The sequence below is a fragment of the Cyprinus carpio genome, chromosome B22 (genome assembly GCF_018340385.1).
Source record: "Cyprinus carpio isolate SPL01 chromosome B22, ASM1834038v1, whole genome shotgun sequence".
In the NCBI taxonomy this organism is placed as follows: Eukaryota; Metazoa; Chordata; class Actinopteri; order Cypriniformes; family Cyprinidae; genus Cyprinus; species Cyprinus carpio.
The window spans coordinates 18,069,324-18,084,439 of record NC_056618.1 but is presented as its reverse complement, the minus strand read 5'-3'; the positions used below and the strand labels follow the sequence as shown (position 1 = coordinate 18,084,439).

Genomic DNA, 15,116 nt, shown 5'->3' with positions numbered 1-15,116 from the left:
GTGTACAAGCAATAGGGATAACCACACCCTGGAGAGGATTGTGAAACAAAACCCAAAAAATGTGGGGAAGATTCACAAAGAGTGGACTGCAGCTGGAGTCAGTGCTTCAAGAACCACTACAACACATGCACTTGCAAAACATGGGTTTCAGCTGTCGCATTTCTTGTGTCAAGCCACTCTTGAACAACAGACAGCGTCAGAAGCGTCTCGCTTCAAAAAGGACTGGACTGCTGCTGCTGAGTGGTCCAAAGTTATGTTCTCTGATGAAAGTCAATTTTGCATTTCCTTTGGGTCCCAGAGTCTGGAGGAAGAGAGGAGAGGCACAAAATCCACGTTGCTTGAGGTCCAGTGTAAAGTTTCCACAGTCAGTGATGGTTTGGGGTGCCATGTCATCTGCTGGTGTTGGTCCACTGTGTTTTCTGAGGTCCAAGGTCAACGCAGCCGTATACCAGGAAGTTTTAGAGCACTTCATGCTTCCTGCTGCTGACCAACTTTATGGAGATGCAGATTTCATTTTCAACAGGACTTGGCACCTGCACACAGTGCCAAAGCTACCAGTACCTGGTTTAAGGATCATGGTATCCCTGTTCTTAATTGACCAGCAAACTCGCCTGACCTTAACCCCATAGAAAATCTATGGGGTATTGTGAAGAGGAAGATGGGATATGCCAGACCCAAGAATGCAGAAGAGCTGAAGGCCACTATCAGAGCAACCTGGGCTCTCATAACACCTGAGCAGTGCCACAGACTGATCGACATCATGCCACGTCGCATTGCTGCAGTAATACAGGCAAAAGGAGCCTCAACTAAGTATTGAGTGCTGTACATGCTCATAATTTTCATTATCATACTTTTCAGTTGGCCAAGATTTCTAAAATCCTTTCTTTGTATTGGTATTAAGTTCACATTCTAATTTTCTGAGATACTGAATTTGGGATTCTCCTTAGTTGTCAGTTATAATCATCAAAATTAAAAGAAATAAACATTTGAAATATATCAGTCTGTGTGTAATGAATGAATATAATATACAAGTTTCACTTTTTGAATAGAATTAGTGAAATAAATCAACTTTTTGATGATATTCTAATTATATGACCAGCACCTGTATATTAGTCTCTGCTACAGCGCCCACTTGTGGTAACAGTGAAAATGCAAGCCATTCTTGCACTCTGAACAATTCAATGATAAAATCAAGATTGGGCAGCTAGAGATTCCTGCAATGATGTATTTCGGGCCAGAGTGTTATGTACTGGTAGTGGGTTTGCACTTCTAAATTCAGATTCAAAGCTGTTTCAGATTCAAACCTCATGATAACTTTCTTCTTAGGACCATTCCTGCTGTCCAGGATACTTTGGGCATGATTGCTCCAAATGTCCTGGGAGTGTGGATAACTGGTGCTCCAACAACGGTCAGTGCAAGGATGGGTTGTTTGGCAGTGGGGAGTGTCTCTGTAATGAGGGCTTCCATGGAACAGCCTGCGAGATGTGTGAACCTGGGAGATATGGGAAAGACTGCAAGTCTGGTAACATCTACAAGCAATCTTTCCATTCTACAGTCTTTCTGTAGGCCTTCTGTTGAAGCCTTATTCAACAAACCCTTGGTTTTCATTTGACAGAATGCCACTGTGAACATGGCAAATGTTTGGATGGTATGGAGGGAAAGGGGCAGTGCATTTGTTACAAAGGTTGGAAGGGAGTGAATTGCTCTGTTGGTCAGTATTAAGGTCAACTTATTTTATGCCAGATAGCATGTTTCTCACTTTCATGCACTTGACGTCATTAACTTTTCTCAATTTCAGCGGTAGTTGATGATGCCTGTGGTGGGGTTTGTGATGTCAATGCTAAGTAAGTATGAAAAACATAAAATATAAGACATTATTAACACATTCATCACTTTTGTAATGCAACATTTTTTTTCCAGCTGTATCTCAGGAGGTTCAGGAGCTCCTCCAACTTGTTCCTGCATAGCTGGTTATAAGGGTAATGGGACATTTTGCAAAGGTGTGTTTGTGGTTCTTTGCTAAATTTGTCATTGAAGTTTTCCTCAGTGAAATCAAAATTCACCCTGTTAACTTTCCCAATGCACATTCCTTGTCTTATTGTGAATGATTTGTGTTCCACAGAATTTGACCCATGTACCACAAACAACGGAGGATGTTCCATAAATGCAAACTGCACAAAAACATTGCCTGGTGAAAGGAGCTGTACATGTAAAACTGGCTACATTGGTGATGGAGTTATGTGTCTTGGTAAATGTGTGATTCACTTCCTTTAATATCTAAATGGGTTAGCGTGGTCTAGTGGATCCATGGAATTTGTGTTTTAGATTTGATGTTTAAAATCATCTCTCAAAGCATTTGTGCAACATTTGTCAATTTAGCATTTACAATCTTCATCGATCCCTTGTGGTGTTTTTATTCACTTGGTCTTAGCCTGCTTTTTATAGTTTCTTTGATATTAGTTTAGTATTATAATCAGCCTTGATTAAGATTTTTTTGTGCTATGTGATATGTGCTTAGGATGTGCCTCAGGGCTCTGTATTGGCCTCAATTATCAGTTTTGCATTGTATGTATGCATTTACTTGTTTAAAGTTGTGTAATTGTGTTTTCACTACAGAAATGGATGCCTGCTTAGTGGACAATGGAGGATGTGACAAAAATGCTTTATGTATGAAAACTGGACCAAACAGGGTTTGTGTCACTTATTTTAGTACATGCTTAACAACAAATGTTAACATTACGAAGTCAACTTTAAAATGCTGAACATTATATTTGTTTCAGGTTGCATGTGCATGTAAGCCTGGCTTTTATTTCTCAAGGTCATAGATGTCTGGCAGTTAATCCTTGTCGCAAGGTAACAGAATTCAAAAACAATATTACAGCAAATAATTGTATTAAATCATCATCTGATATTAGGTATTTTTGTATGCAAAACATTTTTATTTTATCACAGAATAATGGCGGCTGCAGTATTAATGCTGTTTGCAGATACCTCGGGGATGGGGAACGTAATTGCACATGCTATATTGGCTACAAAGGAGACGGTTTTAAGTGTGCAGGGACTGTCAATAGAGTAAGCATCATTTAAGATTAATTTTAGGCTGATTAATTATGACTGACAAAACATGAAAAACAACAACTTCTGCTTTTCAAATTAATCTTATTATTGTTTATTGCAGGAGCTTCTTCAATATGCCTGAGGCAGCTTGGTTGAGGAGAAATATTGGTGTAAGTGCACATTTCAATTTGTGAGGAGAATTTTATAATTTCTTGATATATTCGAGATATATTAACAACAATAATAATGTGTGTTATAGGTAATGAGAGTCCGAGATCTGTACAGTCAAGGCCCTTTCACTGTATTTGTTCCTCATGCTGATTATGTGGCAAATGTTTCGGTATGCTGCACTGAATCACACCAAAGTATTATAACATTATAAATATATTGTTATTGATTGGATTGTAAAAAATAGGCAATATAACAAATTTTGTTTTTCAAAAGTTGTGTTTAAAAGTGATGCTTGCAAGATTGCGAAGGCAGTTTTCTCTTAGAAATAGCATAAACCATTGAATCAAACATTTGCACAAATCGAAAATTTCATAATGACTTCCTTACTTTTTTCTGTTGTCATATAATTTCTTGTCATGACAGACTCTGAAGGTTGAAAAGTGGAAAAATACAAGTCACAGTTCTGACCTGCTGCGGTACCATATTGTCAGTTGTGAAGAACTGCGCGAATCAGACCTCAAATCTGTTAAAAGAAGTGGCTACCAGTAGCGGGATAAACTACGCTTCAGTGTTAGAGATGTGAGTCCTTGAAGTTTCAAACGCATTTTATATTTTCAATATTGGATATTTATCTGAACCCGAGTCAATAATTAAAGGGATAGTTCACCCAAAAAAAGAAAAGTCTGTTATGATTTTCTCACCCTAAAGTTGTTCCAAACCTCAGTTTCTTTCTTTTGTTGAGAAAGAATATTTTGAAGAATATTGGTAATAATCAAAAAGTTGACTGTAGCTATTGACTTGCACATTATAGAAGTCAATGGCTACTGTCAACTGTTCGGTTAATCAACATTCTTCAAAATACTTTTTTGTTTTAGCAGAATAAAAAAAAACTTGGTTTTGGAACAACTGCATGGTGAGTAAATGACAGAATTTTCATTTTTGGGTGAACTTTCCCGTTATCGATGGCAAAGATGACACCAAAATGAACAATTATGCCTCCCAAATTCTGGGGTGATAGTGGGGTGAAACACACAATTATTCTATCTTAGAAAAGAAGAAAACATCATTAAACAGGCTTCTGTGCCACATTGCAAGGAAAAGATGGCTTTTGTTGATTAAAATTTTATTGGAAACAGCCTGACTGTTGGTAGAATTCTGAATGATTAATTAGATTAACTGAATAAATATAAAAATTTGACATACAGTATGAAAGACAACTCAGATCCATTTAATAAGTAGATTATAAAAGCTGCTGTTTCCCAACTGGAAAAGTTCTTTTCTGACTCTGATCTGAAGTGTCTGCTTTTGTGTCTCAGGGTGTTGTGTACATCAACGATAAGACAAAGATCATCACCAGTGATGTTGAGTGCTCCAATGGAGTCATACATTTCATAGACAAGGTCCTCTTTCCATACGATCTAACGGGCAAGGCAGATATCATCACTAATGTATGTATGTAAGTTCAGAAAAGTCATAAAAATGTCATTCGACAAACTAAAACTCAGTTATGTTGCAGTTGAACATTACCAGAGCTGCTGAACAATATGGCTTCAAAATTTTCAGCAAGCTCCTACAGGTAATATTTATGCTACACTTTTTTTTTTTTTGGACTATATGCATTTTTCTTACAATCATCTTCCGCACAGGATGCAGAACTGATGCATGTGGTGCAGCATCAACCCTTTTACCCATTCACCATGTTCTGGCCAACGGATGACGTTTTTAACAGTCTTCCTGAGGACAGAAAGAAATGGCTGTACAGCGAAGACCATCGTGATAAGTTACAAGCCTACCTCAAAGCTCACATAGTCCGCGACCAGAGGGTACCAGACTCCAACATCAGTGAAATTCATTTAACTGAAATCAATCAAGTTATATATCAAAGTACCATGGTGTTACCATCTGATAGCATCACTGTTACCGTGGTACCACCATAGTACTTTCTTTTAAAAGTCACAAAATGATTTTGGATGTATGTGTCCAGATAACTGCTGTTGCTCTTCCTGGTGAGAAAAGCATGGAAACATTGTTTGGATCCAAGCTCACCTTCAGTTGCAGCAAAAATTTAATTGTAAGTATTGGCAAGTTGTCAAAAATTTGAAATGTTAATGATTTATTTTTATTGTTTTTTTGATATTGATGTTTTACCAGGTATAAAGGTATCCATAATGTGTGTTACTGCTAAGTTAAAATGCATTATAAAGACTAAAAATCTAAGATTGGAAACCACATCATGCATCGTTGCAAATTAATTTGACGTGTTTCACTATCAGTTTAGTGATATACAGTTTGGATAGTTAAATCTGCTCGCGTCTTATTGACTGATTTTCAGGGCGACATATTAATCAATGGAAACAATGCCAGAATCGTAGCGCGGAACATGTTGTTTGATTCAGGAATCGCTCATGGGATTGATCAGCTTCTGGAGCCACCAAGCATTGGTGCTCGCTGCGACAACTTCACAAGCATAGAGATAAAGGTACAAAACTTTAAGACTAAATCAGATTATTTATATCGTCAAAAACTGAACAAAAAAAAAAGTAAAGCACAAATTAAAAAAAAATAGAGACCACCTAGTTATTTATCAGTTCAGTTTAGTTCCACTATTGGTGCAACTGGGGTTTCAAAGTGATTTTAATATAAAAACAAATGAGCAGTCCTAATGTTGTGGTACTGTTGTTTGTCTTTAGGGACTGTGTGGTTCTTGCGATATGCCGCCCCGTTGTCCTTACGGATCAGAGGACTCAGTGAGTGGATCTGCATCTTGTTTATTAACAAAACTTTAGCAGCAGCACTTTATTGACCTTCTTTTTGTTATTTTTTTGGTTCTGTTTTGTCAAGAAAGCTTTAGCAGCTAGTGCTTTATTGACCTTCTTTTGTTATATTTTGGTTCTGTTTCATTAACATTTTTAAAAATCAGCGCTTTATTGGCTTGCTTTTTGTTATTTTTAGTTCTGTTTTGTTAATATTTTTAGCAGTCAGTGCTTTATTGACTTAATTTTTGTTATTTTTTGGTTCTGTTGCGTTAAACAAAACTTTAGCAGTTAGCGCTTTATTGACTTACTTTTTATTATTTTTTGGTTCTTTTACATTAACAAAACTTTTGTAGTCAGAGCTTTATTTGCTTACTGTCATTCATTCATGTGTTTTTTGTTTTGGGTTTGGTTAGTTCTGTAATATTAATATATATATATTATATATATATCTATATATATATATATATATATATATATATATATATTATATATATATATATTAGCAGTTTAACACTTTATTGACTTTATTTTTGTTCAGTTGCATTAACAAAACTTTAGCAGTCACCACTTTATTGACTTTGTTTATTTTTTTAACCAAGTCTAAATTTATTTTCTGGGGTAATCAGTCACATGCTTATACCAAACATAGCATGCCTTGATTCAGACTGGTATCTTTTTTACAGAACAGGACTAGCATATGTGGACGACATTATTCGCCTTACATGTACAGAAGGCCCAGTTATCATAGGTTGTACCCGTACGGTATGGATACAACTCATACAGAGATTTGGTTGGCTGTGATCGGTATGCAAGAAAATGACGTGGGCTGTTAATGCTGTAAAAAACCACTTTGGAAGAGACTGTCAAGGTGAGAATTTAGCACATAAAAAGCAATAAGTTCCTGAAATGTTACATGAAACAATGCAGCCAATAGGTATTAAACTGTGTGTTGGTTTGTGGTTTAGTGTGTCCTGGCGGACTTGAGGCCCCGTGTGGAGAGCATGGAGACTGTGATGACGGGCGCACTGGCACAGGGACGTGTAAATGTCACAAAGGTTTTACAGGCACAGGCTGTGAGCTGTGTAAAAAAAAATCACTTTGGGCAGAATGCACAGGTAACCTATACAAAACCATAAATTTTTTCCTAAACAGTCCCCAATTCCTTATCCACAAGTGTTAGTGAAGACTAAGTGAACAGGCAAATCAAACAACTCAACTGTAAGAACAATTATGCAAATAGAGCACTACACAAAATACAGGATCCAGATTTAAAAGAAATTGGCTTTGGAAAGGAGACAAAATGGAGCTACTGGCCAGTTGGGTAATACTATTTTGACTGCGATATAAAACCATCCTTTTAAATTAAATTAATATTGAATTGTGTATTTTCTGAAATTTCTTTTTACAACTTTTTTTTTAAATAAATCAAGACTCCAAAAATTCACCTGGTCTGTCAAGGTAAACATGTTTAAATAAATCAAGACGAGCTAGATCAGTCATGAAAAAATAAAGAAAATAATTATAATATTTCTAGGTAAATAAATTAATGTTAATATTTTTCTTCACTTTTTTTCTTTCCTTATTTTTTAATTTTTATTTAAAATACTCAAAAGGAAAAGTAGCAAACTTTTTAGCATTTTTATTGATCATTAAATGTGCAATTAAACATACTTTCCAGGCTTCCAGCTCTTTGGACAGTTCTAGTCGACTCTGAACAGCTTCCAAAAGTTGGTTGTTCAGTGTCATTAGTACGTTCTTGCTTTTCAGAAGCTCAGTCTCCATTGCTTGTTTCCTGCAATAAAATTAAAAACCGTTTCATACACCAAAAACCAAAAGTCTGTTATCAGATAGCAGTAAAATTAAAAACCGTACAATTAGTGTATAGATAAAGTTACAAACCATAAAGTCCATGCCAAAGTAAGTTAATGTCGCCAACAGAAAAAAAAAAGTCCCGAAACACCCTGTTAGTAGTTCTGCCGTTAAATAAGTGTTTGAACAATAAACAACAGACTAGGCCAGCTGACCAAGAAAGAAAACTAGGCTTATGGAAATGTGGGATTTATCACGTAAGTATGTTCTAGCAGACCTCAAAATGAAATTATGAACTTGTAAATAAGTACAATATGGGCACTTAAAAAAAAATTATACAGTTTGTTCTAACAATAATAGGAGCATGCAATGGCTACGCAAGGCTTAAGAATAGAATGGAGATATGTGCATATTCAAAAAGGAGGCATGTCCCATATGAGCTGATGGACGTGGTGAAAGCTGACATGAGAGATGTTGTTAATGGCGAGTGTCCGGGCCACTTTCTGCAGTTGAAGCAGTCCCTTGTCTAAAGGATTGGTTTGGGACGGCTGATCTACTTTTGCTGACTCTAAATCTGTCAGAGGAAGTAGCAGCTTTACAACAGATTGAATCTCCTCTGCCACCTAGAAACACCACAGAAACAATGAGGATGCAATAAGGACAAGCCCTGATTGCATAAATTAAATCACAGTCCAGTCTGTTATAAACTGCCTGGTATTTTGTTAATAGAAAATATATATTTTTTAAACTTCTACAGAATGGTACAAAAACTTGGTAAAGATTTAGGCACTTGCGCTATGTGAACACATGAAAAACACCATGAATCAAGAAAGTGTAACAATTAGTCCACCGAAGGCAAGTTGAAGTGAGTGAGAACCCAAGTGCAGTTTATTAACATAAAGACAAAACATAATCCCAAAAGACTTGACTTGAACAGGCTTGACTTGGCGAAAACAGTACTACACTCACCAACAGCGGGTTACAACATTAAAGCTAGACAAAAAACAAAGGGAACATGAGGGCTATTTATATCAAACAATGAGGGTCACATGACAGAACCAACCAATGAGAACATGACACATGAACCAAGGAACCTATCAGAACATAACACCCAGACAAGGGAATCACATGGCAGGATCACATGACAGGGTAGGAAAACACATGACGGGAACACGAAACAAGGCAACATATAAAAATAAAAGGCATGAAAACCTACACCAGAAACAAAACCCAAAACAGACCTTATAGAAAGTTAAATGGTCTCGAAAAAAAAGCAGTCACAATTGTACTGTTTGTGGTTAAAAATGGCCACATTGGAATTTAATGGGAAGCAAAATTTCTCTAGTGGAAACATTTTGGTACTGCATCCAAACAAAAATCTTACTGAAAACTTTTTTTTTTTTTTTTTTTAGATATCAACTTCAAATTTGGAACACAACTTATTCAGATTCATGGCTTTGATTCCATGTAGTTTTAGACTAAAACATGCATTTTTCATAATAATAACCTTTAAAGTTAACTTAGATAACTTAAAAAAATAAAATAAACTATTTGGTCATGTTTGACCTCCATGCAAACAGCACCAAATGGTTAAACAAGAAATAAGCCAAAGTAGTAAGATAAAATAACTTTAAGATATATTCACTGAAAGCATGTTTTCTTCTTCTCATGTAAATTTATATTGTTTTAAGTGAGTTTACATGTAGACAATATGCGGATTAATAAAAATCTTTGCAGTGTAAAAAAAATGAAATATGCAGTTTTTCAAAGTCAGTAATATCAATAAATTAACAAAAAATATATATATATACACAGAAAATTAAACTTAAATGACATTACTTGTCTACATTTAAATTAATTGTCAGATCAGTATAAATGTTTTTGTTTAAATTTTATTGTATAAGTACTACTCAACATTGTGCTAACAGCTATAATGAACAGTTTATTCATCTTTTCTCACAGCATGTAACTGCACCAGCAATGGCAAGTGTAATAGCGGCCTGGACGGTGATGGCAGCTGTTTCTGTCAAGAGGGGTGGACGGGTAAATACTGCGAATCAAAAATCGGTAAGAGCAGGCCTTACATGGAAAGCTCTATCAAATGTACTAGATCTACAAAATATATGCGTAGTGTTGTAAAAAAAAATTATTTTAGACTTGTTCAGTAGTTAAAACACTCTCTTTTGCCTGTTATTTAACAGAAGTCAAGCCGATTTGCTCGCCTGCATGTGATCTCAATGCAGTGTGCCTCCCTGAAAATAATTGCGAGTGTGTGCCGCCCTATGGAGGAAATGGCATTAACTGCACGGGTATGAATTGCGACTGTTGTATTAGACTGATTGTAAGATGCCTGTCCTGGATTCAAATGGCCTATATATTTATATATAAAATATAAAAGAAGAGAGGGAGCTCAGATTCAAACTCAAGATGTCTCACATGAAAATTACATCTGAATCATGTGGCCAAGGCTCCAATATATAGGCTATTGAACAGCTTATGATATGTACATTTATGCATTTAGCAGACACTTTTATCCAAAGTGACTTACAGTGCATTCAGACTTTTATTTTTTTTTTTTACAAGTATGTGTGTTCCCTGGGAATTGAACCCACAACCTTTTGTGCTGCAAACACAATGCTCTACCACTGTTTTCTGAAAAATTATTAAAATTAAGTAAGTTTGTTAATGCTTGAACAAATAAGTATGTCAATGGGGTAAGAAAGTGTTTTTCCTTTGAACGAAGTATATTTTTCTCACCCCCATTCACAGATAGATTTTCATGTTTTAGCCCTTTTTCAATGAAATTAATGTACAATATTTCACTTAGCTAATGTTTTTTTTAACATTTTGTAGTTTTTTTGGGGGCGATTTTATGATACGGCGATTTTATGGCATGGTAATTTAAGTTGGAAATTTAAATTCAATCTGCCAAGAGCAGCAGTTTAAGACATGCTTTTTTGGGCATTAAATAATGGGCACAAATACCAGTAATTTGACTAATGCAAACATTAGTAAACCGTGTTGCGCAATTCATTTTAATACTCTCCTCCCATAAATTTTGCGTCTGAAAGCGAAACTCCTACAAATACATATTCAATAAGGTCAGGTGCAAAAATAACTGTGTCCATGCCTTTACAGTGCCAATTCTTCAAATGCGTTGTGGCCTTTTTTTTTCAGAAAAATATATCAAAATGAATATATCATTTATCTTTTTAGGTAAACTGTATCTTGATTTAAGTATCCTTAGATGTTTGTAATAATAATAAAAAAAATCAAAAAAATGACAAAAAATACTACGTACTAAGTTGCAGTTTATAAGTTCATAATAGTCTTATTGTGAATGCTTTCAATGGATAAAATCCATTTTGATTATGAAATGTATGTGTTTCTAGCCCCAGATTTTTGCAGTGAATATAACGGTGGCTGCCACGAAGCAGCTGACTGTTTGCAGAGCGGTATCAATGTTACCTGTTCCTGTCAGGCCGGATACTCTGGAGATGGACATGTCTGCTCACCCATCAACCGATGTGTAGAAGAGGCGAACGGTGGCTGCCAGCGATTTCGCAGAATGCATTTTCACTGGACCTGTATGTGGAACTTCTACTTTTTGTCAATGTGAATCTAATCTGACAATTGGACAAACAAAATATGTAACATTTACCTTGTGGCAGAATGAGAGGCGCTGCGAATGTCTTAAGGGGTATGTGGGAAATGGAATCCAGTGTTTGGAGAAAGTGGTGCCCCCTGTTGACCGCTGCCTGGAGGACAACGGCGGCTGCGACCCCAAAGCCACATGCAAAGACCTTCATTTCCATAGTACGACTTCACAATGATTTAATTGACAGCCCAATACTTTGAGTATTCAAAAACAAAGGCTTTTATTCTTATGTTTCAGTGAATACAGGGGGAGTTTTCCACCTGCGCTCACCTGAGGGGAAGTATAAACTGAACTTTAGCCAAGCACAGGAAGCCTGCGAGGCTGAGGGAGCTACTCTTGCTACATTCAAGCAGCTCTCTGATGCCCAACAGGTGACTTTTGAACCCAAACTAAGCTGTACATATCATGCATTTATGCTGTTGTGGCGAATAAGAGCAACAGTCTTTGTACGGTCACGTTAGCGAATTTCACTCACGAAAAAGGTCCATTGTTCATATTCAATAGGTTAGCAGTGTATAAAGCACAGCTCACACTAAAGTCACTTTCAAGCCAAGCAGCTTGGTTTTGTTGGTCAATATGGTGAATTTTCATGACCAATTTGAACATGAGCGAAATCTGCATGATGAACTTTATCACCCTCACACGAAACTCCCGAATGCGCTGATTCCTATTGAAAATTGACTGGATTTTGCCCATAAAATTTGAACAATCAACTGTAAATTTGAACGCATCTTTAAACAGTGTTTCTTCAAACAATTTCTCAATTGGTATTTTTGTTTTAGTGTAAAAATTCAAAATATTTATTAAATCAGAATGAATTTACAAAAATTCTTGACCACTATATAACTAAATATTAATACTAAATATTTTTTCTTCACCACTAGTCAGTAGTTTTTCTATTATACATTGCTTAAAAGTTTGTTTAATTCAACTGGTAGTTTATTAAATTACATTAGAAAATAAAGCTTTTTTTATCTTTTCAAATTTCTATTCATCAAAGAATCTTAAAAAAATTATTAAGCAGCACTGTTAATAATTAACTGTTTTCAACACTGATAATATTTACACCTAAGACTGGAGTAATGGCTGGTTAATTTACATTATAAAACAAAGCTTTTTTATTGTTCCAGTTGGGAATGCATCTATGTGTGGCAGGATGGATGGACGGGAAGAAAGCAGGCTATCCGATCCGGTTTCCTTCTGCTAAATGCGGTGATAATCATGTTGGTATCGTGCTGTACAAAGAGCCAGTCAATGCCAGTTGGACATATGATGCGTACTGCTACAGGGTGAAAGGTATGACCATCAGGAAATCCTTCTTAGTTGAAATGTAATTTGAAATTTTACTGTACCTGAACAGTTTTGATGTAAAAAATAAAGGCAATTTTTCTCTTATACAGAGGTGTCTTGTGAATGTAAACCTGGATATGTTGGAAACGGTGAATTCTGTAATGGAGACTTGGCCTCGGTTGTTGCCACCACTTCCAATTTTTTTGTGTTCTACACAGTAAGTAGCCACGTACTGTAGTTTCCCTCTAAAAATAGTTGCCACTTCCCGCAGGATGATGTCATCAAGGAACAGGCTTTGTAGTTAAATGCAACAGACTAACCAGATGGAAAGAGAGCATAAAGTTAGTTACCAATTACAACATATTTATAACAATGATTTGTTATAATCATTTTGAGTAAAGAAAGGGGAAAATACGAAGCAATGAAAAGTGAAATCAATGAAAACAATTTCAAGTGCTGGGCAACGATTAATCGTGATTAATCACATCCAAAATAATTTTTTTTGTGTACACAATATATGTGTGTACTGTGTATATTTATTATGCATATTTAAAGCCACACATATACAGTATATATTTAGACAATATTTACATGTACATATTTATATTCATATAATTTATATTATATATAAATATATTTAATATATAAGCATAACATATTTGTCTTAAATATATACATGCATGCGTATGTATTTATACATACATAATAAATATACACAGCACACACACATATATTATGTACACAAAAACTTTTATTTTGGATGTGATTAATCATTGCCCAGCACTAAATTTTTCACATAATTGCTGTCAATACAAATTAAGTTCTGTTCAAAGAGAAATATCCATGTAATTTCATAAAAATGGAGTCAAACACTTCCTTCTGGTTTCCTCCTACAGACTTTACTGAAGTATGCAGAGGATGGTGAGGAGGGCAAGAACCTGCTGAAGTCCCTCTCCGACAAATCATTAAACATCACAGTTTTTGTACCTCAAGATGACGGTTTCTCTGCAAACAAGGTGATTATCGATATAAGCCAGAATGAATACTCATAAGAACATTTTTGAATTGCATCTGAGTCAGAGGAAGAAAACGTACAAAGAAAGTAGGAACCAGTTGGACACGCTCTTTCTCCGCTGGCCTTGAGTCTGCAGTTTTCCTTTTTTAGACCTTGTCATGGAGGGATTTGCTGTATCATATATCCAGCATCAGTAGTCTGCACTTCTATGAAGACTTGAAGCACAACACCATAATCCCGTCCCGTCTGGGTTCTGATCTAATCGTAACAATTCCCTCCAATTCCACTGGTCAGGCTGAGGTAAACAAACCTTAGCAGCTTCACACTGCTCAGGCCACATTCACTGTACATACTCAAGAAAACTATATTTTTATTGGTTTCGCAGGACTCTCAACCTCAAAAATTGGTGAATAAGAAGGTCATATTGGCCTGGAACATTCCAGCCATTAATGGTCTGATCCATGTCATTGATGGGCCTTTCAGAGCTCCACCTGTTCAAGTAAGTGGCCGCCTTTGTAGAAGTACAATAGAGTATATTGGAGAACTGCATTGCTTTATGGATGTACGGGCAAAATTTATTAGAAATTTTCATGGGTAACTGCATTAACACCAATGGATTAAATTGCAGCAGTTTTCAGAGAGAAAGCACACTCCCAAGCCTTCTGTTGAGCAGTGACTTTATTGAAAAGAATTCTTGCTCATCATCAGACAAAGATAACAACTATGACTCATCAGACTACCTGAAGCAAGTCAACATCCTGTTTGACTAACATGGATGTCCATCTATTCATTTCAAAGCAGAAATTATAGACAGCTGTGCATAGCTTTGCCAAAAGCCGGACCTCACTTACAATTCCCAGTGAAGTCATCAATGGTGTTGTCTAATTTTTAGGTGCCGGCAGTTCTTCCAATCTCGCAGTCCAGCGGGGTCGCAGTCACCACTGTGCTGATTGTCTTTGCCATTGTTGGTATTGTTGCTGGGCTCGCATACTACGTTCTCAAGCACAAGAACGACGCCTTTCGTTTCCAGTATTTTAAGGTTTGTTCATGTAACGGAGATTCGGATATTTAGGTTGACAAACAAAGACTCTAGATCTATCTATCATTCATCTATCTATCTATCTATCTATCTATCTATCTATCTATCTATCTATCTATCTATCTATCTATCTATCTATCTATCTATCTATCCATCCATCCATCTACCGTTCCTCTATCTATCTATCCATCCATCCATCCATCCATCCATCTATCTGTTGATCCATCCATCCATCCATCCATCATCCATCCATCCATCTATCATTCCTCATCTATCTATCTATCTATCTATCTATCTATCTATCTATCTATCTATCTATCT

At 36.0% G+C, this 15,116-nt stretch overlaps 1 pseudogene; it reads left to right on the top strand.

The window, feature by feature from the left end:
• LOC109076928 overlaps positions 1 to 15,116 on the top strand; it is a 33,322-nt pseudogene that overhangs the window by 16,978 nt on the left and 1,228 nt on the right.